Source organism: Oncorhynchus tshawytscha, linkage group LG29, assembly GCF_018296145.1.
Source record: "Oncorhynchus tshawytscha isolate Ot180627B linkage group LG29, Otsh_v2.0, whole genome shotgun sequence".
In the NCBI taxonomy this organism is placed as follows: Eukaryota; Metazoa; Chordata; class Actinopteri; order Salmoniformes; family Salmonidae; genus Oncorhynchus; species Oncorhynchus tshawytscha.
This window is the reverse complement of record NC_056457.1, coordinates 5,843,422-5,859,482: the sequence shown is the minus strand read 5'-3', so window position 1 is coordinate 5,859,482 and position 16,061 is coordinate 5,843,422. Positions and strand designations below refer to the sequence as shown.

At 44.0% G+C, this 16,061-nt stretch overlaps 1 pseudogene; it reads left to right on the top strand.

Moving 5' to 3' along the window:
- The first annotated feature begins 765 nt into the window (after window positions 1-765).
- The window catches only part of LOC112227594, a 150,122-nt pseudogene continuing 134,826 nt past the window's right edge, over window positions 766-16,061 (top strand).

The window sequence follows — 16,061 nt, the reverse complement described above, 5'->3', positions numbered from 1 at the left end:
CAGGTGAAGTGGGCAGATGAGGAGGTCCTGGTTGTGAGGGCGGTCGGACGTACTGCTAAATTCTCTAAAACAACATTTGAGGCAGCTTATGGTAAAGAAATGTACATTCAATTCTCTGGCAACAACTCTGGTGGACCTTCCTGCAGTCAGCATGCCATTTGCACACTCCCTCAATTTGACAGATCTGTGGATTTGAATTGCGTTACAACACTGCACATTTTGGAGTCGCCCTTGTCTCCTGCACAAGTTGCAGCTGTGTAATGATCATGCTGTTTAATCAGCTTCTTGATATGCCATACCTGTCAAGTGGATGGATTATCTGACAATTGACCAGAATTTACTTTTTGTCGCAGGTTAAGAGATCTTACCCAGCAGGTAATGAGAATTTACATAGCAGGTTACTCTACTTTAGACAAATTTTAACATAAGAAGCCATCCTCCCACTAGTCTCTTGTACTGGTCATGGGCACAGAACTGGATAACATAAGATATAGTACAGACAAATGGGGAAGCTGGAGGTAGAAGGCTGGATTGAGCGGGGAATGGCATCCCTGGAGAGGGCAAGAACGAGATGCATGTCAGGAGAAGTGTAGTATTATCATACAGAGGAGGAATGGTGGAAAAAAGGCAGAGGAGGTCGAAGGGAAAGACGGAGGAAGAGGATGAGCATCAGTTGGGTAGAAATGGCGGGAAAAAGGGAGATGGTTTGTTGAAGAAGAATGTAAGGATAATGAGCAGTACGCCAGATCGAGGTCTGGAGGAGAAATGGAAGTGAAAGAGGGTGACTTATCGGAGGTTGCAGGTGTGGTGAAGTCCACAGTTACAGATGAGTCTGTGACTATAGGAGGGACATTTTGGGGGAAAGTGGACCCCTGCCTTTTGGCTGATCCATTTGTGGTTTCAGGGTGGGTGAAAAAGGAGCTGGGTGCTCCGCCATCAGTGAAGGTAACCCAAAGTGTTCTTGTGAAAATTATTTGTGTTTCTCTTGGTCAGAGGGAGCAGGTGCTTTGCGCCAAGCAAAATTGGGACAAGATGTGACTTGTTTTGCCCTCAAGAAAAGGGCTCCATTGAAAAGAGGGATTACTGGGCTAGCGGTAAATGTGAAAGTGGACCAACTGAAGGGAAAGATTACCTGTGTTTGTGATGCTCGTCGTTTGGTTTCGATGCAGACAGGGTGGCGTGAGTGGTGAAACAGAATAGTCATTGTCTGTTCTTTTGAATTTTTATGTTGAGTCCAAAGTGATGTTAGGAAATTTCAGTTATCCCATGCGAGCTTATGTGCCGAGTACATTACGTTGTCACAGGTGTCAAGCTTATAGGCATGTGGCAACAGTGTGTAGGAGGGAGGTTCCTAGGTGTGAGACGTGTGCAGAAGGGCATGAGCCAAAGGAATGTATAGCATTGGGGAAAGAAGTGGTATTTGTTATCTGTAGGGGTGCCCTTGTGGTTGGGGATCAGTCATGTCCAGTGTGAGAGAGGCAGGTTGAGGTTACCAGGGTTAGAGCAGAGGGTGTCGTATGCTGAGGTAGTGAAGAAAGTTGAGGAAGATGGGTCAAGGAGAAGGAATCCTGAGAGGATTTGTGTGAGTAGTAGATATGTATCAGTACAGAGGGATAGGCCCACGAGTGATATATGCTTCAGTAAGATTGGCTTCTTAAACATTTACAGCAATAGTGGAACTTAAGTCGCAGAAATTAGATGTTGTGGCTGCAGCTGCAGCGAAGTATTTGGCTGTACAATATTTGACGTGAGAAGAGTTACAGGGTGTGTTTAGTGGTGGTGTCCTGTCCTTTCAGGCTGTTGGCCTGAGGTAGGTTTAAATAGTGGAGTAGGGTGGTGGGTTTTTTCATGAGTGTTGGGTTAGATTGTAGGATATTTGTTGATTTATTTTGCTTTTCTCAAGCAAAGTATAAGGGAGTTATACTGCAGCCTACTCGGTGGCGGTAATGCTACGTTTATTGGATGCCAACCACTGCTAAACCTCAACAAATGAGATGAATGAATTATCTTGGCAAAGGAGAAGTGCTCACTAACAAGGATGTGCACAGAATTTGCAAGAAATAAGATTTGTATGCATTTGAAAAATGCTGGGATATTTTATTTCAGCTCATGAAACATGGGACCACCAACACTTTACATGTTGTGTTTATATTTTTGTTCATTATACAGTACCAGTCAATGTTCTCATTACAGGGTTTTTATTTATTTGTACTATTTTCTACATTCTTGAATAATAGCGAAGATGTCAAACTATGAAATAACCCATATGGAATCATGTAGTAACCAAAAAAAGTGGTAAACAAATCAAAATATACTTTTCCTTTAAAGTGTCCACCCTTTGCCTTGATGAAAGCTCTGAACACTATTGGCATTCTCTCAACCAGCTTCATGAGGTAGTCAACTGGAATTTTCAATGAACAAGTATGCCTTTTCTTAGAAGTTATTTTGTGGAAGATATTCCACAAAGTAACTTCTAAGAAAAGGCATACTTGTTCATTGAAAATTCATTAATGTGTTTGAGCCAATCAGTTGTGTTGTGACAAGGTAGGGGTGCTATACAGAAGAGGGTATTTTACCAAATAGGACTAAGTCCATATTATAGCAAGAACAGCTCAAATAAGCAAAGATAAACTACATTCCATCATTACTTTAAGACATGAAGTTCAGTCAATGTCCGGACAATGTCAAGAACTTTAAGTGCAGTCAAGCGCTATGATGAAACTGGCTCTCATGAGGACCACCACAGGAAAGGAAGAGTTACCTATGCTGCAGAGGATACGTTCATTAGAGTTAACTGCACCTGGTGACACTTTGATTTATTTAGAATTCAAGGCACACTTAACCAGCATGGCTACCATAGCATTCTGCTGCGAAACACCATCCCATCTGGTTTGCGCTTATTGGGACTATCATATGTTTTTCAACAGGACAATGAATCAAAACACACCTCCAGGCTGTGTTAGGGCAATTTGACCAAGGAGAGTGATGGAGTGCTGCCTCAAATGACCTGGCCTCCACTATCACCCGACCTCAACTCGATTGAGATGGTTTTGGATGAGTTGGACCGCAGAGTGAAGGAAAAGCAGTCAACAAGTTCTCAGTGCTGTTACATTTGGTGCATGTGACAAATAACATTTGATTTGATTAGATGACATGAGACACATTTCACAGAACTTCCGAAAGTAACAAATGTTAGTACCGAACTGTTTTACATTTTTTTTTGTATCGAAAAAGAACAGAAGTTTCGGGTATACCATGCAACGCTCAACTAACATGGCCACCTAAATGTTTTCACTGGCACCCTACAGTAGAAACCAATATAAAATGTGTGTAACACTGCCAAGTCAAAGGGTCACAAATGCAAGTGTTTGGGTCACAGTCTCGAAGCCTATGCATAGCTCAACACTCGTCTGTTCCCCCGCTCTCCATCTCCTCTCTCTCCTCCCTCATGCCCTCCAATGGGACAACCTGTCAGCTGTACTATGTATGTGTGTGTGTGCTGCGTAATATGAATGTTCTCTCCATTCCAACAGGCAGGTTTATAAAGCAAAGCACATTAATATTTCACAACCAGCGATTAGCGTTTGGCTTAAAACACCAACTTCAAATCCGCCCTTCTCTACAACCCTCCTCTTTTTTCCTGAGTCAACCTCGGATAAACTTAGTGTCTGTCCCAAATGGTGCCCTATTGCCCTATGGACCCTGGTCAAAAGTAGTGCACTATATAAGGAATAGGGTGCCATTGGGGAGATGCTCACTATTGTTCTGTCCCAGCCACACTGCTGATGGTGACCTTGTGTTTAAAGTCCTCTCCCTCTCTCTCTACTTTTGAAGGCCCATCAGTATCTGTCAAATATTACAGAGTTTGGGACTTTAAAGGCCTTCTACGCATAGACAGAGGATCCCTCGATAGTCCCTCACAGTGTGACGTTCATTGTGGGTCTTACTGGGATATGGGTTTAAAAATCCCTCATTCTGCTGTAGCCTTGTTTTCTCATTAGCTGGGAATTTAGTTTGAAATGTCTGAAAGAACATAGTTGGACGGGAACTAAAATCCAGTTATAAAAATTTTAAAAAGTTTAACTACGTGTGTCGTTATTGCTTAAAATCTGGCTTGGCGGCCCTGCTTTCATTAGGGAAAGATTGCGTCCGTACCTCCCACTTCCCCAGGCAAATCGATGGCAGGCAATGCCTGGCTGAGACAAGGCTGTGACCGAGAGAGTTGTGTGTCTGTGGGTGTGTGTGTTTGAATAATGAAGCGAAAGTCACATATGATCAATCATTTCAAATAAAAAAATGATTCAGTGAAGATTAGGCCCAGATTATCGTGGGATAATTTAAACAACACCTGCAAAAACCTTGCATCACCAGGGGCCTGGTGATTGGACAACCCCAAGCGCAGCAATATTAACCACTGCTAGTTAGCCAGAAGGGTGGGCACCGCTGCACGTTGTACGGCAGAAGGCCAGGTTAATCCTACAAAATGGACACTCGCTCAGACAACAAAGAGCATGTAACTGGAAGATTAAACACGGAAGAGTGGGTTAATCTCCTTAAAGAGATTGGAGCCACTTAATGTTCAAAAGCCCTGGATAAAGAGGTTTTGGGTGTGTGTTCAGTGTGTTTCTCCAGTGTGTGCAAGTTACTCTGTGTGTGTGTTTGTGTTTGTGTATGTGTGTTCTCCTGCATATGTGTGTGTGTGTTTGATGTGTCTGTTTTTTGGGGCAGCAGACCCTGCTTATGGAGATTCAGTTTTTTTTATGAGTTTCCTTCAGAAGCTGCAAACTCTGTTTAACACCATGGTAATGAGTGTTCCTCTTTTCTTCCCTCACTCCCTCTCGCTCTTCTTCTCTTTCATCATCCCAGTTTCCATTGTGCAGAGTGATTCGTTTCCATTGTGCAGAGTGATTCGTTTCCATTGTGCAGAGTGATTCGTTTCCATTGTGCAGAGTGATTCGTTTCCATTGTGCAGAGTGATTCGTTTCCATTGTGCAGAGGGATTCGTTTCCATTGTGCAGAGTGATTCGTTTCCATTGTGCAGAGTGATTCGTTTCCATTGTGCAGAGTGATTCGTTTCCATTGTGCAGAGTGATTTGTTTCAACATAGATCACACAGTTCACTTTATTGAAGAGATGACACCAGAGGTCAGTAAAGCCCCTCATCTCTTGTATGTCTGTCTGTCTTTCTGTCTGTGTGTGTGTGTATGTGTGTTTAGTGTTCTCCAAACGCTCTCTGTGAACTCATCCAAGGCCCATGTAACCTACAGTGCATTCGGAAAGTATTCAGACCCCTTGACTTTGTCCACATTTTGTTAAATTACAGACTTATTCTAAAATGGTTTACATCTTTTTTTTTCTTTGTCGTTTCGGCACACATTACCCCCTAATGTCAAAGCAAAACCCAATACAATACTTCCGGCGCCGACAGAGATGGCCGCCTCGCTTCGCGTTCCTAGGAAACTATGCAGTTTTTTGTTTTTTTACGTGTTATTTCTTACACTAGTACCCCAGGTCATCTTAGGTTTCATTACATACAGCCGAGAAGAACTACTGAATATAAGATCAGCGTCAACTCACCATCAGTACGACCAAGAATATGTTTTTCGCGATGCGGATCCTGTGTTCTGCCTTACAACCAGTGTAACGGAGTGGATCACATGCAGCGACCAAAAAAAAAAAACGACTCAGAAAAAGAGGGAAACGAAGTGGTCTTCTGGTCAGACTCCGGAGACGGGCACATCGTGCACCACTCCCTAGCATTCTTCTTGCCAATGTCCAGTCTCTTGACAACAAGGTTGATGAAATCCGAGCAAGGGTAGCATTCCAGAGGGACATCAGAGACTGTAACGTTCTCTGCTTCACGGAAACATGGCTAACTGGAGAGACGCAATCCGAAGCGGTGCAGCCAGCGGGTTTCTCCACGCATCGCGCCGACAGAAACGAACATCTTTCTGGTAAGAAGAGGGGCGGGGGCGTATGCCTTATGGCCAACGTGACATGGTGTGATGAAAGAAACATACAGGAACTCAAATCCTTCTGTTCACCTGATTTAGAATTCCTCACAATCAAATGTAGCCCGCATTATCTACCAAGAGAATTCTCTTCGATTATAATCACAGCCGTATATATCCCCCCCCAAGCAGACACATCGATGGCTCTGAACGAACTTTATTTAACTCTCTGCAAACTGGAAACGATTTATCCGGAGGCTACTTTCATTGTAGCTGGGGATTTTAACAAGGCTAATCTGAAAACAAGACTCCCTAAATTTGATCAGCATATCGATTGCGCAACCAGGGGTGGAAAGACCCTGGATCATTGTTACTCTAACTTCCGCGACGCATATAAGGCCCTGCCCCGCCCCCCTTTCGGAAAAGCTGACCACGACTCCATTTTGTTGATCCCTGCCTACAGACAGAAACTAAAACAAGAAGCTCCCACGCTGAGGTCTGTCCAACGCTGGTCCGACCAAGCTGACTCCACACTCCAAGACTGCTTCCATCACGTGGACTGGGAGATGTTTCGTATTGCGTCAGACAACAACATTGACGAATACGCTGATACGGTGTGCGAGTTCATTAGAACGTGCGTTGAAGATGTCGTTCCCATAGCAACGATTAAAACATTCCCTAACCAGAAACCGTGGATTGATGGCAGCATTCGTGTGAAACTGAAGGCACGAACCACTGCTTGTAATCAGGGCAAGGTGTCTGGTAACATGACTGAATACAAACAGTGCAGCTATTCCCTCCGCAAGGCTATCAAACAAGGTAAGCGCCAGTACAGAGACAAAGTAGAATCTCAATTCAACGGCTCAGACACAAGAGGCATGTGGCAGGGTCTACAGTCAATCACGGACTACAGGAATAAACCCAGCCCAGTCACGGACCAGGATGTCTTGCTCCCAGGCAGACTAAATAACCTTTTTGCCCGCTTTGAGGACAATACAGTGCCACTGACACGGCCTGCAACGGAAACATGCGGTCTCTCCTTCACTGCAGCCGAAGTGAGTAAGACATTTAAACGTGTTAACCCTCGCAAGGCTGCAGGCCCAGACGGCATCCCCAGCCGCGCCCTCAGGGCATGCGCAGACCAGCTGGCCGGTGTGTTTACGGACATATTCAATCAATCCCTATACCAGTCTGCTGTTCCCACATGCTTCAAGAGGGCCACCATTGTTCCTGTTCCCAAGAAAGCTAAGGTAACTGAGCTAAACGACTACCGCCCCGTAGCACTCACATCCGTCATCATGAAGTGCTTTGAGAGACTAGTCAAGGACCATATCACCTCCACCCTACCTGACACCCTTGACCCACTCCAATTTGCTTACCGCCCAAATAGGTCCACAGACGATGCAATCTCAACCACACTGCACACTGCCATAACCCATCTGGACAAGAGGTATACCTATGTGAGAATGCTGTTCATCGACTACAGCTCGGCATTCAACACCATAGTACCCTCCAAGCTCGTCATCAAGCTCGAGACCCTGGGTCTCGACCCCGCCCTGTGCAACTGGGTACTGGACTTCCTGACGGGCCGCTGATCCTCAACACTGGGGCCCCACAAGGGTGCGTTCTGAGCCCTCTCCTGTACTCCCTGTTCACCCACGACTGCGTGGCCATGCATGCCTCCAACTCAATCATCAAGTTTGCGGACGACACAACAGTGGTAGGCTTGATTACCAACAACGACGAGACGGCCTACAGGGAGGAGGTGAGGGCCCTCGGAGTGTGGTGTCAGGAAAATAACCTCACACTCAACGTCAACAAAACTAAGGAGATGATTGTGGACTTCAGGAAACAGCAGAGGGAACACCCCCATCCACATCGATGGAACAGTAGTGGAGAGGGTAGCAAGTTTTAAGTTCCTCGGCATACACATCACAGACAAACTGAATTGGTCCACTCACACAGACAGCATCGTGAAGAAGGCGCAGCAGCGCCTCTTCAACCTCAGGAGGCTGAAGAAATTCGGCTTGTCACCAAAAGCACTCACAAACTTCTACAGATGCACAATCGAGAGCATCCTGGCGGGCTGTATCACCGCCTGGTATGGCAACTGCACCGCCCTCAACCGTAAGGCTCTCCAGAGGGTAGTGAGGTCTGCACAACGCATCACCGGGGGCAAACTACCTGCCCTCCAGGACACCTACACCACCCGATGCTACAGGAAGGTCATAAAGATCATCAAGGACATCAACCACCCGAGCCACTGCCTGTTCACCCCGCTGTCATCCAGAAGGCGAGGTCAGTACAGGTGCATCAAAGCTGGGACCGAGAGACTGAAAAACAGCTTCTATCTCAAGGCCATCAGACTGTTAAACAGCCACCACTAACATTGAGTGGCTACTGCCAACACACTGTCAATGACACTGACTCTACTCCAGCCACTTTAATCATGGGAATTGATGGGAAATGATGTAAATATATCACTAGCCACTTTAAACAATGCCACCTTATATAATGTTACTTACCCTACATTATTCATCTCATATGCATACGTTGATACTGTACTCTATATCATCGACTGCATCCTTATGTAATACATGTATCACCAGCCACTTTAACTATGCCACTTGGTTTACATACTTATCTCATATGTATATACTGTACTCGATATCATCTACTGTATCTTGCCTATGCTGCTCTGTACCATCACTCATTCATATATCCTTATGTACATATTCTTTATCCCCTTACACTGTGTATAAGACAGTAGTTTTTTTGGAATTGTTAGTTAGATTACTTGTTCGTTATTACTGCATTGTCGGAACTAGAAGCACAAGCATTTCGCTACACTCGCATTAACATCTGCTAACCATGTGTATGTGACAAATAAAATTTGATTTGATTTGATTTGATTTGATTTGAACCTGTTTTTTATTTTTTGTTTAGCCTTTATTTAACTAGGCAAGTCAGTTAATTAAGAACAAATTCTTATTTACAATGATGGCCTAGGAACAGTGTGTTAACTGCCTTGTTCAGGGGCAGAACCACAGATGTTTACCTTGCCAGCTCGGGGATTCGATCTAGCAACCTTTCGGTTACTGGCCCATAGGTATTTAGATTTTTTTTAAACTGAAATATCACATTTACATAAGTATTCAGACCCTTTACTCAGTACTTTTTTTGAAGCACTTTTCCTTACCCCCTAGGCACTAGATCTGAGAGGGATGGGAAGGTGTTTTCAGTGTTTTTGTTTTTTCTCCATGCAGGTCCAGAGTGGGACAATCACAGTGGGACAATCTCCTGGATGTCAGAAGTTCCACTTCATGCCTAGCGTTGTCCACTTCTTACCTGTTGAGTCACTGTCCTTCCTGTCTCGATCTGTCTTTTACTTAGAGCACTCTGTCTCTCTCTGCTGGAGAATGTTGAAACCTGCTACTCTGTTTGAGTGGTATGTGCTTTATCTGTGTGAGACACTATGCACACATGAGTTATTGTCGTAATGCATTTCTAAGATTGAGAGTCATAGCTGTAAATTTTCTGTGTGTGTCAGTCCATGTGAACACTTGTAAATTGAGGTCAAGCAATTTTGCATTAGTGTTTATTAACCTGATTGTGTATTTGAACCTGTTCGTATTCTCTGTCTATCTCTCTGATAATTTGTGTGCCTTGTCTCGTCTGTCCGTCTCTTTGTGTCTGTGTCTGTCAGTCTTGTTTCTCTTGTGTGAATGTGTTTGTCTTTCTCTTTGCATGCTGTCTATGTCTCTCTCTCCGACTCTGTGTGTCTAGAGGAAGGTTAGGAGGTTCTGGTCCATGAACCAGCTGTTGCTCTACGTCCTGTCTATCTTCCCATCTCACTATCTCTGTGTATCCTCTCTGTCAGATGGTGGTAAGGAGGTGATGTCCATGCAACAGGTCCTCCTCTACGTCCTGCAGAGCTCCAAGCATCTGGTCCATGAGGAGGAGATTGCTGACATGCTGCGGTGGTAGGAACTGGAGCAGCAGAAATATGCAGAAGAGTGCAAGGGCATGATCATCACCAACCCTGGCATGGTAAGGACTAGGGATGGGCACGGGTAACGAACGTTAGTATTAAATTACTTGAGTGAGTGTTCATTTCTGGAGAATTCTTTCTTACCCACAAGTATAAACCATGACATTTGAACTACTTAATGAAAAAAAATTATTGAATTATTGAAATTATTGAAATTATTGAAACTATTGAAACTATTGAATTATTAAAACTATTGAATGTTGTTTTTTTAACCGTGCGTTATATATATATATATATATACATATATATATACATACATACATACACAGTGGTAAACGATTTTGTAGGTTTCATGGGGGATTTATGTGTTTTGTCAGGTCTAGAGTTATTTGTATGTTTATGGAGCTGTTTCCTTTCTAGGTAGTTTGTCTGTCTATGGTTGCCTAGATTGGTTCTCAATTAGAGGCAGCTGTCTATCGTTGTCTCCGATTGGGAACCATATTTAGGCAGCCGTATTCTGTGGGTACTTTGTGGATGGTTTGTCTTCGGTCTTTGTGTCATTGCACCAGATAGGACTTTTCGGTTTTCACATTTGTTGTTTTGTATTTTGTAGTGTTCTCGTTTATCGTCTATATTAAACATGTTGAACACTAACCACGCTGCATTTTGGTCCTCCTCTCCTTCAACGGAAGAAAACCGTTACACAGTTTATCAAATACTTGTTCTCCCCAATGTGTGTATATATATATATATCCGGGTATCCCTAAAAATTGTTATGAGATTATTTGAAGATTAAAATAGAAAGTCAAATGCCCATCCATATTAAGGAAAAGGCTGTTAATCAAATAGCACCCTATTCCGTATTTAGTGCACTACTTTTGACCAGGTCCAATAGGGTGCATGTGTGTGTGATTGACAGAATGCTAGATTGGAAGGCTGTGCACTTTTGAGTGGAAATTTCCTTGAATTCAGATGCTCTTTTTGTAACAAAATAACATGTCACTGTAATGAGACGATCTATGGTCGTATCAAGCGTCTCAGAGTAGGAGTTCTGATCTAGGATCTGTCCACCTGTCCGTGTAAACTTATACATTTTGAGCTAAAAGTCAAAACTGCTCTTAAATCAGCACTTCTACTGATTTGATACATATGGGCCCTGGGTCCGTATTCACAAAGCGTCACAGAGTGGTAGTGCTGATCTATGATCAGTTTTGCCTTTTAGATAAAAATTAATATGATCTAATATTGTGCTATTGTGTGTGTTTTTTTCTGCCCCCTCCTATGACCGAAGAGAGCTTCTGAATATCAGGACAGTGATTACTCACCTCGTACTGGACAAAGATTTTATCTTTAATTAACGAGTCAGACGCAAAGGATTTATTTCAGACACCCGGCAATGCCCAAATCCCGGTCATTCACATGAAGAAGAGACAGAGAAATCGGGGATGTAGGTCGGGGTGCCTTGTAAGTATCAGACGGCGAGTGAGTAATCTGCCTTTACCATCAATCCTATTAGCCAACGTGCAATCGTTGGATAATAAAATGGATGAGCTCAGATCAAGACTATCTTACCAACGGGATAGAGTAGATCATGATAAGCTGTAGACCACACTATTTAACGAGAGTTTTCATCTACAGTACCGTTCAAAAGTTTGGGGTCACTTCGAAATGTCCTTGTTATTGAAAGAAAAGCTATTTTTTGGTCAATTAAAATAACATCAAATTGGTCAGAGATACGGTGTATGCATTGTTAATGTTGTAAATGACTATTGTAGGTGGAAACAGCAGATTTTTTTATGGAATATCTACAAAGGCGTACAGAGTCCCATTATCAGCAACTATCACTCCTGTGTTCTAATGGCACGTTGTGTTAGCAAATCCAAGTTTATCATTTTAAAAGGATAATTGATCATTAGAAAACCCTTTTTTAATGAAGCTGCCAGTTGAGGACTTGTGAGGCATCTGTTTCTCAAACTAGACACTCTATTGTCCTTGTCCTCTTGCTCAGTTCTGCACCGGGGCCTCCCACTTCTCCTTCTATTCTGGTTAGGACCAGTTTGTGCTGTTCTGTGAAGGGAGTAGTACCCAGTGTTGTACGAGATCTTCAGTTTCTTGGCAATTTCTCGCATGGGATAGCCTACCTTTCTCAGAACAAGAATAGACTGACCAGTTTCAGAAGAAAGTTCTTTGTTTCTGGCCCTTTTGACCCTGTAATCGAACCAACAAATGCTGATGCTCATTCTTTAATCAGCACAACAGAATTGCAAAAGGGTTTTCTAATGATCAACTATCCTTATAAAATTATTAACTTGGATTAGTTTACACAACTTGCCATTGAAACACAGGAGTGATGGTTGCTGATAATTGGCCTCTGTACACATATGTAGATATTGCATCAGGGCCTGAGCAACAGGCAGTTTACTTTGGGCGCGTCAGTTAGGCGAAAATTGAGAAAAATAGACCCTATCCCGAAGAAGTTGAATTACTTGTTATTTTTCTTAATTAAAAAAATATATACAGTGGGGCAAAAAGTATTTAGTCAGCCACCAATTGTGCAAGTTCTCCCACTTAAAAAGATGAGAGAAGCCTGTAATTTTGATCATAGGTGCACTTCAACTATGACAGACAAAATGAGAAAAAAAATCCAGAAAATCACATTGTAGGATTTTTAATGAATTTATTTGCAAATCATGGTGGAAAATAAGTATTTGGTCAATAACAAAAGTTTATCTCAATACTTTGTTATACACCCTTTGTTAGCAATGGCAGAGGTCAAACGTTTTCTGTAAGTCTTCACAAGGTTTTCACACACTGTTGCTGGTATTTTGGCCCATTCCTCCATGCAGATCTCCTCTAGAGCAGTGATGTTTTGGGGCTGTTGCTGGGCAACACAGACTTTCAACTCCCTCCAAAGATTTTCTATGGGGTTGAGATCTGGAGACTGGCTGGGCCACTCCAGGACCTTGAAATGCTTCTTACGAAGCCACTCCTTCGTTGCCAGGGCGGTGTGTTTGGGATCATTGTCATGCTGAAAGACCCAGCCACGTTTCATCTTCAATGCCCTTGCTGATGGAAGGAGGTTTTCACTCAAAATCTGACGATACATGGCCCCATTCATTCTTTCCTTTACACGGATCAGTCGTCCTGGTCCCTTTGCAGAAAAACAGCCCCAAAGCATGATGTTTCCACCCCCGTGCTTCACAGTAGGTATGGTGTTCTTTGGCTGCAACTCAGCATTCTTTGTACTCCAAACACGACAAATTGAGTTTTTACCAGTTCTATTTTGGTTTCATCTGACCATATGACATTCTCCCAATCTTCTTCTGGATCATCCAAATGCTCTCTAGCAAACTTCAGACGGGCCTGGACATGTACTGGCTTAAGCAGGGGGACACATCTGGCACTGCAGGATTTGAGTCCCTGGCGGCATAGTGTGTCACTGATGGTAGGCTTTGTTGCTTTGGTCCCAGCTCTCTGCAGGTCATTCACTAGGTCCCCCCGTGTGGTTCTGTGATTTTTGCTCACCGTTCTTGTGATCATTTTGACCCCACGGGGTGAGATCTTGCGTGGAGCCCCAGATCGAGTGAGATTATCAGTGGTCTTGTATGTCTTCCATTTCCTAATAATTTCTCCCACAGTTGATTTCTTCAAACCAAGCTGCTTACCTATTGCAGATCCAGTCTTCCCAGCCTGGTGCAGGTCTACAATTTTGTTTCTGGTGTCCTTTGACAGCTCTTTGGTCTTGGGCATAGTGGAGTTTGGAGTGTGACTGTTTGAAGTTGTGGACAGGTGTCTTTTATACTGATAACAAGTTCAAACAGGTGCCATTAATACAGGTAATGAGTGGAGGACAGAGGAGCCTCTTAAAGAATAAGTTACAGGTCTGTGAGAGCCAGAAATCTTGCTTGTTTGAAGGTGACCAAATACTTATTTTCCACCATAATTTGCCAATAAATTCATTAAAAATTCTACAATGTGATTTTCTGGATTTTTTTCTCATTTTGTCAGTCATAGTTGAAGTTTTGCCTGTTGAAGTTTTGCCACATGTGACAAATACAATTTGAGTTGATATGGGCCCTGGTATCATAGTGTTTGTGTTGTGTTGTTGTTTCAGAAGCCCAGCTCGGTGCATATCGACCAGCTGAACAGAGAGCAGTTCAACCCAGAGGTCAACACCTTCCCCACCATCGTCCACTTTGGGATCTGGCCCATCCAGCTCAGCTCCCCCGGGGACCCGCAGTAAGATCCTCACTATACCCCTCAAACCCCAACCGCCCCTCACCCTCCAGGAACTATACTTCCCCTGTCCCGCTCCCCACAACCCCCGGCCCAGCTCAGTTACACTGGGGATCCGCAGTAAGACCCCAACCACTAACCACCCAGGATCTAGATTTATACTGCCCCCAGCCACTCATCCCTGGCCACAAACACTACTGCATAGTCCCCTTCCTCAGACACACTCCTTCCGCTCCCCTCTCCCCTGTGCCCCACGCTCCTTATTTAAGGAATCTCTCACAGGACGGGTTGATGGTGGCACTCTTCTGTGTTTGTTGAGAGAGAGAGAGGGGCGTATGTCGTAGAGAGACAGGGAGGTAGAGAAAGAGTGGTGTGACATTTTCACATGCGTCGTCATGGGTCCTAGGGTTCCACTGGGTAATCTCGCTGTGGGAACGACACTGTCTGTCTCTTGAAAAGTAAAGACAAGCAGATACACACACACACAGACAGTGTGGAGGTGGAGGAGAGGGAATACTGTACTGTGCCTGTGCATAATTACCAAAAGTATATTACATTTTCCTCTTCCATCGTCTCCAAGGTGTAGAGGGAAGCAACAACAAACAAAACAAAGTGCCAATCAAAAGTGAAACTCTTCAACTAGTTTATGTTTGTTCACTGTGTCTGTTATTATAATCTGTTTATCTGTATCCTTGTCACATACTACAAGGAGATTCCAAATGTCATTCTATTCCTTTTATAGTGAACTACTTTTGACCAGAGTCCTGATAAAAAAGTAGTGCACTACGAAGGGAATAGCGTGCCATTTGGGACAAATACTTAGAAGCCAATGACGAGGGATTGAAGGCTTTATAGCCGGTAAACAGGAGATCTCGTTATTATGAAACCCCATCATTAGTGTGTTTGTGCTCAGACCTTTGTCCTTTGAGTAATGCAGATTTCTGTCTGTCGGAATATTAGGGATGTCCGTCTGCCTCCGCATGTTTCCCCGTGGTCATGGATGCACACACACACACACCACACACTCCCCTAGGCTATGTCAAATCTCTCTGATCCACAGACGACACATTTGTTGACGAACGTGGACATGATTAACAGGAGGTCGCAAATGTGGAAATGAAATAAGATGGAAAGCACCGGAACATTCCTGCGACATAATGAGGGAAGTGAGGGCAGAGCTGTCTTTAATTGCATTGATGGCAATGCCACTGAAAGGGGAGCGAGGAAGGAGAGAGAGGACACATACAACGCTACTTACGTTAAGGTACACCTTCCTGTTCCCTTACTTTAGAAATAAATGTTTAGGGTTGTTCTAACCCCAGTATCTATAGAGGGCCACAGGGAGAGGGAGTGAAATTTAAAAAAGAGATTGGGGAGCGAGACGAGGGAGAAGCGGATGGTGGTAAATTAGCATTTACTGGAGAGCGACGGCAGTCAGACAGCATATGTTAATGAGCGTGTGGCAGACACACACACACCAGCCTGTCATACCTTGAGAGCACAGAGCGGATCTTCTGAAATGTCAAGTGAGCAGGTTGGGGAGGGAGGCCTCTCAGGCTGCAGCTTTAACCTGCTCTCCTCTCCTCCGCAGCCTCCACCTGCGCCCGACTGTACGCACGCCGTTAGGCCAGCGGTGAGCCGATAATCACAGCGGTAAAGCCGTCTCAGTCTCTCTCCACACAGATCACTAATGAAGTCGCCCTATTAAACAGCCTTAATTCTAATTCCCCTCATCGCCACCATTCCTCTCTCTCTACCGCGGGTTGCTCTCTCTTTCTACACCACAGGTTTAATTTTTCTGGCTCTCTCTCTGGCTCTCTGACTCTCTGTAAAAGCTTTAGAAATCACATATCTTCATCAGAGAGAGAGAGAGAGAGAGAGAG